At 41.7% G+C, this 14,116-nt stretch overlaps 2 long non-coding RNA genes across 2 annotated transcripts in view; one reads left to right on the forward strand and one right to left on the reverse strand.

Annotated features, from left to right (window-relative positions):
• The window catches only part of LOC124186401, a 212,270-nt gene that overhangs the window by 47,166 nt on the left and 150,988 nt on the right, over window positions 1-14,116 (reverse strand). The gene's annotated exons all lie outside the window — the stretch shown is intronic.
• The window catches only part of LOC124186400, a 65,876-nt gene that overhangs the window by 18,419 nt on the left and 33,341 nt on the right, over window positions 1-14,116 (forward strand). The window contains exon 3 of the long non-coding RNA XR_006871655.1: window positions 11,204-11,245. This is a non-coding gene — a long non-coding RNA (uncharacterized LOC124186400). The remainder of the gene's footprint in view (window positions 1-11,203; window positions 11,246-14,116) is intronic.

The following is a 14,116-nucleotide window of genomic DNA, read 5'->3' on the forward strand; positions in this document are numbered from 1 at the left end:
ATATATATCAGGTTTATATGGAAGAAGAGACGCGTGTCTGTGTGTATACAGAGGACAGATGGTGCTGGCCATTCTTTATAACCGCGTGTAAATGTATAAACGCACTGACTAAGCTCATCGACGTTGGCTCGAGCTCGTATCCCACACCCAGCGAAGTAACCATTAGTAGGCACTAGGAAAACGAACGAGGAGAAAAAAAGCAATAAGAAAGAAAGACGAAGAATTAACTGGAGGGGGGGAAAAAAGACAGGCAGGAATTTAAGTGCGGGTAGGTTACACGTTATAATACCGATGATCGCGATGATTGATGAGTGATAATAAACCAAGGAAATGTACAAATTTTCGTCATGTTTGAAAATTTCTCTCGATCCTATATTCTCTGAAACATGATGAGAATTTCCCTTTACACCTTCTTTCGCGAGTACAAGTTACACGGTACTTTGAATACGGGTAGTAATATTCATTTAGAAAAGAAAAAATTAGGAGAATTATTTTTGAAAATCCTCGGATATAATCCTTACGCCAAGTAACACGTGTCGCTGATAAAGCATTTTTCTCATCTTTTAATTTCCGCCTATTCTTACCACTCCTTTATCGCTCAACGAACCAAATTCAATTCTGTAAAGCAAAGTTCGTTGCAGTGGTGTCAGAACTGAAATCATCGATAACTGACTAGAAGATAAGAGCAAATAGTTAAAAAAAAAAAGAAAACAATTAACAAATATTTGTCAATTTTTCAATTTTTTTTATAAGCCTCAATTGACTGTAAATCGAGGAATCATAATTAGATGCTCCAAGCCTAGTGGAAAAAAAAAAAAAAAAAAGAGTATTTAATTTGTTGCACAGTGCTTATACCCGTGAGATTGAGTACACTAACGAGTCGAAGTTTGAAGAAGCAGAAGAAGCGTGTAGATCGAGGCTGGGCGAGTAATAATAAGAAAAACAACAACAACAACGAGGAAAAAAAAACAAGAAAAAACGACAACATGTTGAGAGAAGAAAATGACGACGCGATGACGATGAGAAGAAAAGGGTTGCACCGGATGGCATCGCCAAGAGAGAGAGAGAGAGAGAGAGAGAGAGAGAGAGAGAGAGAGAGATGTGAGAGGTGACGAGAGTCTCGGCTGGCTCTTTCAGCCTGAAATAAGTGGCCAGAGAGCGAAAGAGAGAGAGAAAAAGAGTGCCAAGTGACACGTCCACAGGTGTCAGCGGACAATGGAGGCACGGAGGGCGGTTTTCCGATGCTGCTGCTGCACTTGGGGTGGTGGCGTGTCGTCTCTCGCCGCAAGAGAGCCAAAGCTCGCCCTGTAAGGCGACAGGAGGAGCTTGCACCGCGTTGTGCCGTGTGTACACCGGGGCCTCTCTCTTAATTTACCTACCCACCTTCCTTCTTCTCCACCTCTGCGTGCAAAGCTCGAACAAAAGGGCCGGTAACAAATCCGCGAAAAAATCCCGAGGATCCGCTGTGTTTCGGAAGAAAGAAGAGGAAGAAGATGAAGAACGGCGCTCGTGGCTGAAAAAGCTCTCAAATTTCAACTTACGACGACGCGAAACTCGCCTCGAATTTTCCTTAACGATATTTCAACTCCTTACTTTTTTTTTTTTTTTTTTCGCTTTTCTCGACATTTTTTTCAACCCTTGGGTTCTTTGAAATCGTATTTTACATTACTTTCACACGATTGCAGGCTTCGGCAAAATTGAGCATGAAATAATTCGAACGAATGTGAGAAGTGATGGCTGTGAAGAGAAGAAAAAAATTTTAAAAAAAATAATCGAAAGTAGGAAATTAGAACGAAACTGGAAGGCGAAGATATTACCTTCAATTTTGAATTATTTTCTAAAACAATGTTTCGCAATGCGCCGTAATATTATTTAGTCAAATATTCTACCGTTTTGCGAAATTTTCGCAATATCCTCTGAAAAATAATTCAAACAAATCTCGACAATAATTCGCATTATTTAACCACGTGACTGTGAATATTGCCAAGATTTGGCATTATTTCGAACTACTATGCATTGTCAGGGTAAAAATTATGCGTGTGCCGATCGAGTCGGAAACGGAATCAATATGTTTAAAATAAAATAAAGAGGTACAGGATCTTCTCATGGTTTCCGTTTGCGGGTGGGCCGATGGTGGAGATATTGCGGGAAGAGAGGGGGGGAGGAGCCTGACCGAAGGGTGGTGTAAGCAAGAGGCAGGGAAGGTTATATACTTGATGGTTGTCAAATATTGAAAGGATCGTCTACTGTTATGCCAACATCCTCAAAGGACCGACATCCTTCCGGTGTTCCCGGTGTCTGCACGGCAGGCGGGCAAAAATTCACAATCTATTATGCACGATCCGTGCAAAACTCTTCGATCATCGCCGATCATCCGATTCGTTTTCATGCACAAAAGTGAAGCGTAGAATAAGGAAGAGAATGAATAATAAAATCGAAGCTTGGAATACCCGGTGTTTGGCGATATTTTACATCGTTTTTCTCTTTTTCTCTTCTTCTTATTTTCCGCAGAGTCAACGCAAATTCAGAGCAGAAGTAAGAGGAGAGAAAAGGAAAGAAAAGTGGAAAAAAAAGGAAAAGAAAAGATTGCGGATTCACCGATCTTAGCATAATAAAGACGCGGGGTGCTTGTTTACCCAAAACAGACCGCAGAGATGGAGGGGGCGAGGTGGGTGGTTTGCTTCTTGGTTCTTTGGTTGGTTGGTTCGTTGATTTTAAGCGCATTACCGCGCTGACCGAAACGCCGAGATGAGCAGATGATCTCTCGGAGATTATCGACCCCTTAAAGATCTACGAGGCCGTCGTACAGTCCGGGGAAAAAATTTAAAACGAGTGAAATAACCACGAGATCAGGGTTTCGAAAGCAAACTGAAACTTGACGTAGTTACATAAAAAAATAAATAAAAAATCTCTCCACCGAAAATCGAAAAAAAAAAGGAAAAAGTCGCGAGTTCATCGAAATTCGGAATGATTAATTTTTAATCAGATTTTTTTAGAAGAAAAACAAACCAATTTTTTACTGAAATTATCAATTTTCTATTGCAAATAGAGTGATTTTTTTCCCGTACAATCAATAAGATTTCGTTTCGATCGAGATCAGCTTTTGCTGACTTAGACATCCCATTTTCTGAACAGTGTTTGCCGTTTTTTTTTTTTTTTTCTTCTCTCGTCGTGAGGAACGTTTTCGTTCATACTGTACGATCGACGCATGCAACTACTTAAAGGCAGTGAACACGAAGAGAAAACTTTGTAATTCGAGATGATCGATGCGCCCTTTGGCAGCTGCTCTGCTTCTGGCCCTTTGGCAGCTATCTCTCGTTCCGAGTTACGAGTTCTCCGTTCTCCGCCGACTCTTTCTGACTAAGAATAAAGGCAAGGGGGAGACAGCCAATGTTTTTCCAAGCAGATGTGGAGCCCGGTAAATACCCGAATACCCAGCGCAGATAGCGCCAGGAGACAAAAGTCTCAGATAATCGAATCAATTTTAGACGAATCCTCCGCCTGCCCGCCCCCAACGTAACACGAAACCAGCGCCACCGGAATAGAAGAAGACCGTCCCTCTGCTGGAAACGGAAAGAGAATATGAAGGAGAAAAGAATCAGGAAAAGGAGATGAGACAACAATGAAGAATGAGCTGTCTTCGACCTAGACACGTATGCTTTTCACCTTGATTCGGAGATGGTTTTCTCTTTCGTGGAATATCGACGATCGATTATTATGATCGTGAACTGATATCAAGAAATTTTATAGATTCAGGCACGATTCGATTCGAGTCTTTTTTTTATACTAACCTAAATTACAAGTCATAACGTGACGCTGGCCTGAATTCCAAGTCGTAACTTCAAGTTAACCTAAATTCGAAGATTCAAGAGAAACCTAACCGCAATTCGTAGTCGTAGCAAGAACCTAACTTAAATTCGAAATCATAACTCTAACCCGATCCAAAGTCCTGAAAGTATTATCAAGCCTGGAGTAACTGACCGAGAAAAAATTAAGAACAAAGCCTACGTTGAACCTCTAACTCCTAAAAATTAAAGTCTCAGACCCTAATTTTACGCTCTCAGTAGAAAATTGCATCTATCTTGACTCTATTCGATCTACAGCTCCTCCATTGGACCTGTAACTCATCTTCTATCGATATGTCATTACAGCGAAATTCAAGTATTTTTACATAATCATTTTGACAAGTTTTAATAACATTTGAAAACTAACTATCGCATTTAAACCATATAAATTTATTCAACGTTCTTACGAGTAAAAAAATCCTTTTAACGAGAGGACCTTCAAGTTGACATAAGTACAAGATTCCAAAATTTATTAATACTCGAAAATTGAACTCTACCACTCTGGAGGGTCAAAGGAATTTCCAAACAGACTCTACTTTGAGTCCAAACTTGGCAAATGCGAAAATCTCGGACATTCTTAGCGTCAATATCATTGAAAAAGAACCTACCTTACTTTCTTTAAACTCGTAAACTAATTGCTACATTTTAACTCGGGTATGAAATCGATGAAGAATAATTTTAAGACGAAAAATAGACAAACACCCAAACGATTCTATCTAAATAATATCGTTGGGTTGTATAAAAGGGGTTGTTTTTCCTAAAGGGTGAAATTCTCGGGTAGAAAAGTGGCAGGAATCTCGCGTGTCGGTTATACATGACACACACACACACACACACACAAACATATATATACACGCCTAAATAATAAAACTAAAAGCGTGCAGGACCATACGAGGGATCCCCCCCCCCCCCTCCCCCCTTCCGCCGAGTTTCGTGGGCCGGTAGAAATTCTCTTAGGGCTCGGAAGCGAGCAACAAGTTGATATCTTATTCCGTCCAAGCGATCGCGTCGCGGGGCCAGCGAGAAACGGCGTAAGAAAACACCCTTCCATCACCCCGTGAAGGGAGGAGAAGGGAAAGGAGGGGTAGGGAAGGGAGGGCGGCTTCTTAGCTATCAACAGGTCTCCCCGCGGCGAAAGCTTTCTTCTTCTTCTTCCTTAGCTCCGGAATTTTCCCCCACCCCGAACCCTGCGGTATATCGGCCGGAAAATCTTGGGGCGAATCTTGGGGTAAGGGTGGTTTTACTCCCCCGAGACAGATCAGTGGGGATCTTAACCTGTTGAGGCCTGCCTCGAGAGATAAAGTGCTTTCTTAGCCGTGACAACGGCCGCGTTCTCGAGGGTTGGAAAATCTTTCCCCACCTTCACACCGAAACTCTACCCCAAGTTTCCACCCTCGCACTTTCTTACAACGCTTCTTTGTCGTCGGTTAGGGTGTCTTTCTTTACATTTACTTTCACACCGTTGCACAAAGGGGTGGTTTTTTTTTTTTTTTTTTCTTTCTTCTTCTTCTTCAGATTTTCTCACCGCGAAACAAGGTCAAGGCTCGCGAATTAGGAATATTTTTTCCCTTCACCCTTTTGATTTTTTATTGTTTTTTTCCCCCCCCCTCATCTATCCTATTCAGAGAGCTGAAGCGAAAAATAATTTGGTCCTTCTAATTCAGGAGACATGAAAAGTGACAAAAACCGGATTAAGCTTAGAAGAAGTAGGTAGAAAAAAATAAAAAACGAGAGGGGAAAAAAAGTAGACACGCGTTAACGAGGTCGTGTTAATATGTGGAGACTGTGTAATACTTGGGTGGAAAAAAACGTGATATTGTTATCACCAGCGCACGTTTTTTGAAAGAAGGGGAAAACTTTTACGCACTATAAATACAAGGCTGCGTCGTTCTGCAGTGTAAAGAGAGCGAGGTAGACAGGCATAAATTATTCAACGTTGTTAGAACGCGCGAATAATAGAACCTTATACCTACTTCGTTAGTATTTTGTTGCAGCAGTTTAACGTACTCCTTACAAAAAATCGTTTGCTTTTTTTTCGTTTCGTAAGAGTCGATTTAGGGAATAGTGAAAAGTTTTTTTATGCCCCTTTTCTTTCCCTTGTTTTGTCTACTTCGTTGGCGATTAATCTCGTCGTTGGACTTGGTTTTGTTAATTTATAAACGTGATTCTTAGGCAAAAGAAAACAAGTAAAAATTGTCGTTGTCTTCGCTTTTTAAATTGTTTCTACAAATCAAATAATCAGACGATGAAAAACTATGCTCGTCATTTTACTCCGAGGGTCTGAAGTGAATAATTCTTGCCGTCGTTGTTGATCGACACAGTCCTGAAAAAACTGGTTGACGGATGAGATCTTTGATCGTGTCACTTTTTTGGCTAGATTTCTTCCTCGATTCAATGAAAAGTTTTTAATTAGGTTCTAGAATTTTTCCTCCTTACTTGTTGTTTCCTGTGTTATAAATTTTCGATCGTTTCTAATATCGCCTCGCTTCATCCCCTCGACGTCGCGCAGCGATAAACGGAGTTAATCGCGCTGCGTCCTGCAGGAATTTAACGACACGACGAATCTGCAAAGCAGCGTCGCTGTCGCTGAGGGTTAATTAAAATTATACGAGCTGTACGATCGTAATTCGCGGTCTGTTTGCCGTCTGATTTGACGCTGATAAAACGTCTCTCAAACGCTGCAGCGCGGCAGCGTCTCTTGAATGGGAAAGAATAATAAGAGGAAAAGCCTGACTCTGTAAGCTGCCGTCGTTTCAACCCTCGAAGGGGCCGAGAAGGGGAGAAGAAACGGCTCGCCGGGAAGACGGCTGCCGACTTAAGGGACTCGGATATCTCTCTTCCTTACAGGAAGTTTCCCTAATTTGTCGACTTGGTGAAAACACACTTGTTGAACGCCGCACCAGCACCACCGCCCCGAAAATCCCCTCGGCACTTCCTCAAGATTGTCCGACATAAGAAACCACTTGTTGCTCCCCCCCAAGTCACACTTCGAGACTTCTGCAAGGAAACGGGCCGCCTTCTCGGCAATGTACCGTATAAAAATGAACAACGATGAAAACGTTTTGCTATAAAATTTCTGGGTATCGCCGTTACAATTGTACGGTAAAACGGATAACCAAAACACTTTCACTGAATCAAAGCAACTGCAATTTTTACCTTTAATTTTATCCGAAATCGAATCGACAAATCTGAGGTTCAGATTGTGCTGCGGAAATTTTTTTTTCAAAGCAATAAGTTGTACGAATGGATTGTAGAAATTATTATACTCGATATTAAAAGATTCGTGATTATTTGAACCGAGTGACAAATCGTTGAAAACAAAACGGAATTAAATGTCACGTTTCTGGATGCTTCTATCTAAGTTTCTTCCTTTTTTTTTTCTCCCCCCTCGTTAATCTTCCGATGAATGAGTGTACGTCGAGGTGGAATCTGAGGCCGAAATTCGACACCGATCGTGAGTGAAACAGATCGTAGAACCAGGTCGTATCGAACATGGGGGCGTTACTTGTAAGCGAACATAGAGCGAGACTGAGGGAAAAATAAAAGAGGGAGAGTCGGATTTCTGTGACCAGTTTTGAGACGCGATCGTACCAGCACAATAAAAAACAAATCTAACGTAGTAATTGAGTCGTCGAGATTTTCCATAGATCGCTCTGCTTAGGTCGCCCTTTTTCCATTATTCTGTGTCTAGAAAATTTTCCGCTGTCGCTCGATTCTTTCATGAAAATAAAACGAAATCGTTGATTCGAATGAAACGTGAATATCAAAGTTGAAGCGTTGATAAATACTATAATTCAAAAAAAAAAAAAAATAAATAAAACATTCATACGGTTTCTGGTTTTTCAACTCTCATTTCTGACTTAACCCGTTCGATTTTTGTGACAACGAAAAATCTAATGCGGTTCGCATCTCACTCCCCTTCTCAAGCTTTCACCCTCTCACGCATTATAACCACACACGCGCTTGTAAGTTTGACAAAGAAAATATACGGGCAGTATAGAAGCATGCATGAATAAATCTTCCACTCGGTTTCCATACCACTTGTGTATAATATAAGTATTGTGCATACGTTGGTATATTACACGTACATGCAATACACGCTTCCCTAGATTAAGCTGGACAATAATAGGCACGTGCCAGAATCTAATCATCGTTCACCCTGCAAGAAGGCAAGGAGGGTTCATTTTACTTCGTTTCGTTTTCCAAATTCTTTTCATTTTTCTTTGCCTGTTCCCCCCGCCCGCCCCCCTCCCCCGCCTCTCATTTTTTCTCTTTTAAGACATTAATCGAACCTTTCTTCGATCCCTGACCCTTGAATTTACCCCACACAAAATCGATTAGAAAGTTACGTCACAGAGTTTGTTATAATCGATCAAAATTTGTATCTTTTTTTTTGTATCATTTTTCGTTTCAATTATCTTACCACCAATCCTCTTGTCATATTTCAGACAATTTTTTTTTTTTGAAAGAAATTTTGTACCTAGATCGACTATTCTTTCGTCGTGCTGAATTTTTGTTTTTTTTTTAACCAAATTCCTTTCGCCCTTTCTATTCACGTCGAATAGAACGAGTTTATTTAGCGACACGATTTTCCCACGCGTTTTTACGTAATCCACGCTCAATATATAATCTTGGACGATATTGGGCGGCTCTGAGAACCGAATAATCGGCCAAACAAAAAGGGAAGGTGGGGGGAGGGAGGAGGAATATGACGGATAGATAAAACGTAAAGAATGAAAATCAATATCCACCTCCGATACTTTCCAACGGTTCGTCGGTCACCTCCTCGCCTATATCCAGCCCTTATCTCTCGATCGTATCGGAGTGATTTTAGTGGGTATGAGATTACAGCTTTACACGCACGTCTTGCGCCTGTAAATTCCGCGTACGTACGTACGTGTAACGTGAGCGTATTTCACGCACACGAATCGATTAATACGCAGCACGCTTCTGGAACGACAGATGGCAGTTTCGTAGACAAAGAACTATGACGTATACGATCATACCCTAAAGAGCTCTGCGTATGTGCTTACAAGTTTTCATTACGTACCTTATAAACACCGCATGGACTAAGTCACCCTTCGCGTGGATTCGATCCAGGACGGTGAAAAAAATTTCAAAGAAACATCGGTTATAATCAACAGTTTTCAAAAAACACGTATCAGACCTGAATTTAGAATTGTATTCACGAGAAGAAAGAAGTAATGAAGATGTTGAATTCGATCTCAAAGATTTTTCAAAATCGAAATTCAATCATTTTAAACTGTTTTCCGATTCTTTCTGTATCTCCATGCTATATATTTTTTTTCTCGCATGTCGAACAGAATAATAAATAATCATTCAGCGTGTAAACTTTTTAATATACCGCAAGATTGATCGAACTTGATACCAAGAAGATGAAACGGGCTACAAAACCTTGGTTAACCATTATACAAAGTTTGAAAAACTTTTTCGCTGGCCAAATTATTATAAAAACGCGACATCTGATAATCGGTGAAACAATTTCTGAGATTAATTTCGACAGATGTGTGAAGAATGAATAGGTATAAAATCGCAGACGGGGTAGAACTTCGGCTTGCGATTGTTGTTGCATCGTGATATTGTGTACACGTTATGATAATTTTTGGGGACGGGGGGTTGGTTACGTAGGTAGCTACAAGGAGATATAGCTCGAACAGAAGAGAAGCGGGAGAATGGCTTATACATCACAAACTTGAGAACAAAGAGGAGGACGTGAGGTCGCGAAGCGAATCCGCCTCTGGCGTCGGGTAGCGTCGAAACTTTACCTATTTGTTAAGTCTTACTTGCTAAACTGTCTCGGACAGAAGGGGCGGTGGAGGGGAGGTGAGGTAGAAGGAGAGAGAGAGAGAGAGAGAGGAGAGAGAGAAGGTATCGAACAGCGTTATCGCGTCTACAATTTTCCATAAACCCGAGAAGTTAACGCCGTGCAATTCCTCGAGATTCCATGACCAAAATCAAAACGCAAAGTGAAACACGATGACGTTACAAAATTATCCGTCATTGTCGCAGCGCCACGTGTGTGTATTACACTTAACGTACGTATCGAAGCCCACACACAGGTCGCCTAATGACGCTTGCCCAACTTTCGCAAATACGCCTCGCAGATTTACGGAGGCTAAGACAAAACTATGCGCACCCTTAAAATCATCCCCTTCCATAGACGAACGAAGCATCGAGCATTAAAGCCTTGCAGGCTTGCGGTTCGGCGAAACTAATTTTCGATGCCACTTCACCGGGTGATCCCAGTTTTTATTCCCGAAAAAATTAGGGGCTGAAATGTAAGAAAAACAGGCTTTTGATACGCCGGGTAGCGAAACAGTTATTTGCTACCTTCTTTGAGTGCATTGTGATCTATTTGATCGAAAGATTTTAAAGATTCCAAAAATTGAGAATAAAAATTTTCAGACTCTTTGAGAGGTTGTCCTAACCTAACCTAACCAAACGATCGAGTTTCTACGAGGGAAAAATTGATGGATTCGAGGAAAAAAAAAAAATTGTAACTTCACGTTTTTTGTTGTTCATAAGAAACCGGGACTTTGCGATGTTTCGAAATTGGTACACCCGGTAGATGTCCGGGTATGATGCACACGTGTAAAGACGGGTCGGGGATAGGGAAGAACTTTTTCGCACCCTCATGCATGTCGTGCGGCGGCTACGCGGAAGTCGCGAACTTGAGGCGAGGCTGATCCTCGACTTTTGGATAGCGCAAGCGCACAATCTCGTGAAGAGAAGGAGAAAGAAGAGGAGGCAGAGAAGGAAGAGGATGAGGAGGAGGAGGAGGAGGAGGAGGAGGAGGAGGAGGAGGAGGAGGAGGAGGAGGAGGAGGAGGAGGAGGAGGAGGGAAATTCATTGTGACGACAATATATCGCCTTGGGCCGCCCATTGGCGAAGGTCTCCTCTCTGTCTTTATCTCTGACTCGCTTCGTCTCTTGATCATCGGTGCGCGGAGCGGGAAAAGCTCGAAAGGAGAAATAAAGAGCAAGGAAAATTTCGAAAAATTGTCCATCCAAACACTCGGCCGTACATAGTCGATAAATTTTCCAAAACACGGCGATGAAACTCGGTCTCAACGTGAAAGAGGCAAAAAAAAAGGCATCGAAACACCAAGATTTTAATCGAACACGTCAAAACTCTAGTGAACATACTGCAGAAAATTCAATTTGTTCAGTTCGGATTAAAATAGCTTGATTTGCTTGGCGACTCTTAAAAAAGAAAAAAAAACAACCGAAAGAATATATTTTTTTTTACTCCTAGCCTAAAAATCTTTGATCAATTTCAGAACAACCGGCGAGTTCTAATTTTAATCCTAATTTTGTTTGCTTTCTTTTTTTTTTCAGAGAGCAGATAATCACCGACACTGTCGACTACCACATTAACGCGTGAGTAAAAAATATTCATATTTCAAGAACTTCGTATAATTTTAGAAAAAATAAAAATAAACCGTAATAACAACAGTCCGACAGTTTCCGAAATAATTGATGTATAAATTGCGAAGCCTTGATCTCGCATGTTTTGTGAATAAAAAAAATTTGCACGTTGTCGAAATGTCGGATAAAAATTGATGGGCAAAAAAATGCAGTTACTCGAAAAATCGTCGGTCGAATAAGGCGGGGGTGAAAATGTAGCGATATCGGTTATCTCTCTCGAGAATCGAAAGCGTCGGTGGCTACGCCACTGCGGATTGGCGACAATGTAGCGCCGCGAGGGTCGCGGGGGGCGTTCTAAGGTACATAATCATGCTTGCTGATTCCTTCCCTAATAAAAGTCTCACTGTCAGCGTCCCGACGGGGTGGTTTTCCCCGTTGTATGCAACCGACGACGTGTGCATCGTCGAAGGCTGGCTGCATGCAGTGCCGGTATCAGTGCAGGTATCCGGGCTCGCGGCGCGAAGGGAGGGGGATAGGCGTCTGCTGGGGGTGGAGGGTTGAGGAGGGGGGTGGAAAACAGGTCAGAAAATTCATCGCGACGCTGCATCTGCACGGTTGCAGTTTTTTAATCCTCCGATGCACGCCAAGAATCTATCAACCACCCGACGACTCCACCTTCTGTGCATCGAGTCACCCCTCACCCCCTTCGCCGATCTAAAGTCTTCCTCCAGCTTTCGTATATCTGCATCTGTGTTGAGCGAGGAGTACGTGAACCGTGAAACGAACCACGAGTGATTCTTCAATGTTATTCTAGATATCGGTAGAGAAATTGGATTCGAGATTCATCGGGGGTGAAGTTACAAAAGCAGACATTTTTGCTTTTTCTCTTTTTTCTCAATCAATCTTTTGCCAAAAATTATCCCACGCGCGACTGATTTTAAAATGCTTACCTTCGTTTTGACGAAAAAGAAATTCGTTGTTTTAACCATTTTTTACCGAACAAATAGTCAAAGTTTTGATTTTATGCCAAAGATTGAAGAATAAAAATTTTCGATAACCTCGACAATACCTTACGATACAACAAGATTGCGGTAATACTGGAAAATTGAATTTCGTTTCATCGTCAAGTTAATCGGCGATTCGTGAATTCGGTAAAACTAAGCACCGCTCTCTTTAAAATCGGCAATGAATTTCAGTCCCCAATGACGAGCGATCACTTCCTCAACCTTGAATAATCAATTCCCGTACCATAAAGGCCGTCAAACGGTGTATCAAAACTGTTTGCGGTGGGGGAGGCGGACGGAGGCGGGGGTTGAAAGGCAGGGTGAATTAAATTCCGTTAGAAGTACACGGAAGACGATCAAAGGGGCGCATAATAGAAGGTATCCATCTAGGCCTCCCCGCTACACCCAATTTTTATTACCGCTATAAGATCCTCGATTTCACGCTTCCATGGCTCGCGTGTCAAAAGTGTTTCTCTTTCGGCGATCCATTATCTAATGGGGGATGAAAAATGGTCGAGAAGCAAGGCTGAGAGCGGCATATTGGGTCCTCGAGGAATTACATCGGGCCCTCCGCATCCGGCCCAATTTCGGGGCCTGTGCGCCCCCCACCCTCCCTCCCTCTCTCTCTCGATGATATAACGGGACTACAAGAGGATTTCCTACGCTCGCATCGGGCCTCGCGATTATTATTTTCTCGGGGCCGCCGGGTTTTGCGGGTGAGAAACAACGGTCCCGCAACATATGTCGAATGATGCTTCACTTTCCCGCATCTAGATCTGTTATTAGGAGTAAAGGGAGGGGGGAGGGGGAGCCCCGTTTTCGCCTTTTGTCGGAGCCCCGAAAATTCACCTAGGACCTTTTTCAACAATCCTCGGCACGTGGGTGGAAGAAGCCCCCTCCCCCCGACATCTGGCGCCCCTCGAGATCCCCACGCTCTAGATCACCGCCTTTAAATGCCCGTCCGAACGAACACCTTGAGTTCCTCTCTCTTCTTCACCGAGGATTTTCACGGGCACCGAAACCTGTCTTTAAAACGCGATGAACCCGCAGCAATTCTTCGGCTCTTTAAAACCGGCTACAACCATTTTTTGTCTCCTCCCATCTTATTCTTGAGGGCAAGTCGTTGTTGTTTTTTCAACATTTTTTATTTACGTTCCGTCTCGATGATTCGCTTGTTTATTGGAGTAATCATTTCCTCTTTTGTCGGCTGTACCCTATTTTTTTTGTTATCTTTATCTTTTTCTCTTTCTTTTTTGCATGATCTTTAATTTAGTTTTCGTTTCGGATTTATTTTCACTCTACAGTCGAGTAAAAAAAAAAAAAAGAAAAGAAAAGAAAATAGCTACACTTTCACCCGGAGTTGGGAAACTTTTCAACTCTAATTTCCACGGATAGAAAAATTTAAGAATTTGTAACTTGCAAAAAAAAAAAAAAAGCACCAAAGAAATCTGGTGGTCAGCATAAATTATTCGTAAGTAGAAGAGATTTGATTAACATTGAAATACTTATATCAGATCCACCGTAAATAAGTATCAGAATCGTCGTTCACTGTATAAATTCTTGTACAGGTAGAAATGTTTCATATTATTTATAATACGTCCGATATATCGCAAGAAAACGACAAAAGTTTCAACGGTATAACGTATAATTTACATTAACGCGATTGTATACAAAAGTAGAAACTTACATTAGATATTTCAAAGCAATAAAAACTTACGATGCGATCGATACACGGTACATAAATCGTACATTGTATATTTACCCGATAGTATGTACGATATTATACACGTAATTTGAGTTAGATTTAACGTCTTACTTCTCCTCTTACTTCCATCATTTCCGCTCCTAAAATTTGAGAAAGGAACAGCTTTCACAGTAC

The sequence above is a fragment of the Neodiprion fabricii genome, chromosome 7 (genome assembly GCF_021155785.1).
Source record: "Neodiprion fabricii isolate iyNeoFabr1 chromosome 7, iyNeoFabr1.1, whole genome shotgun sequence".
Classification (NCBI taxonomy): Eukaryota; Metazoa; Arthropoda; class Insecta; order Hymenoptera; family Diprionidae; genus Neodiprion; species Neodiprion fabricii.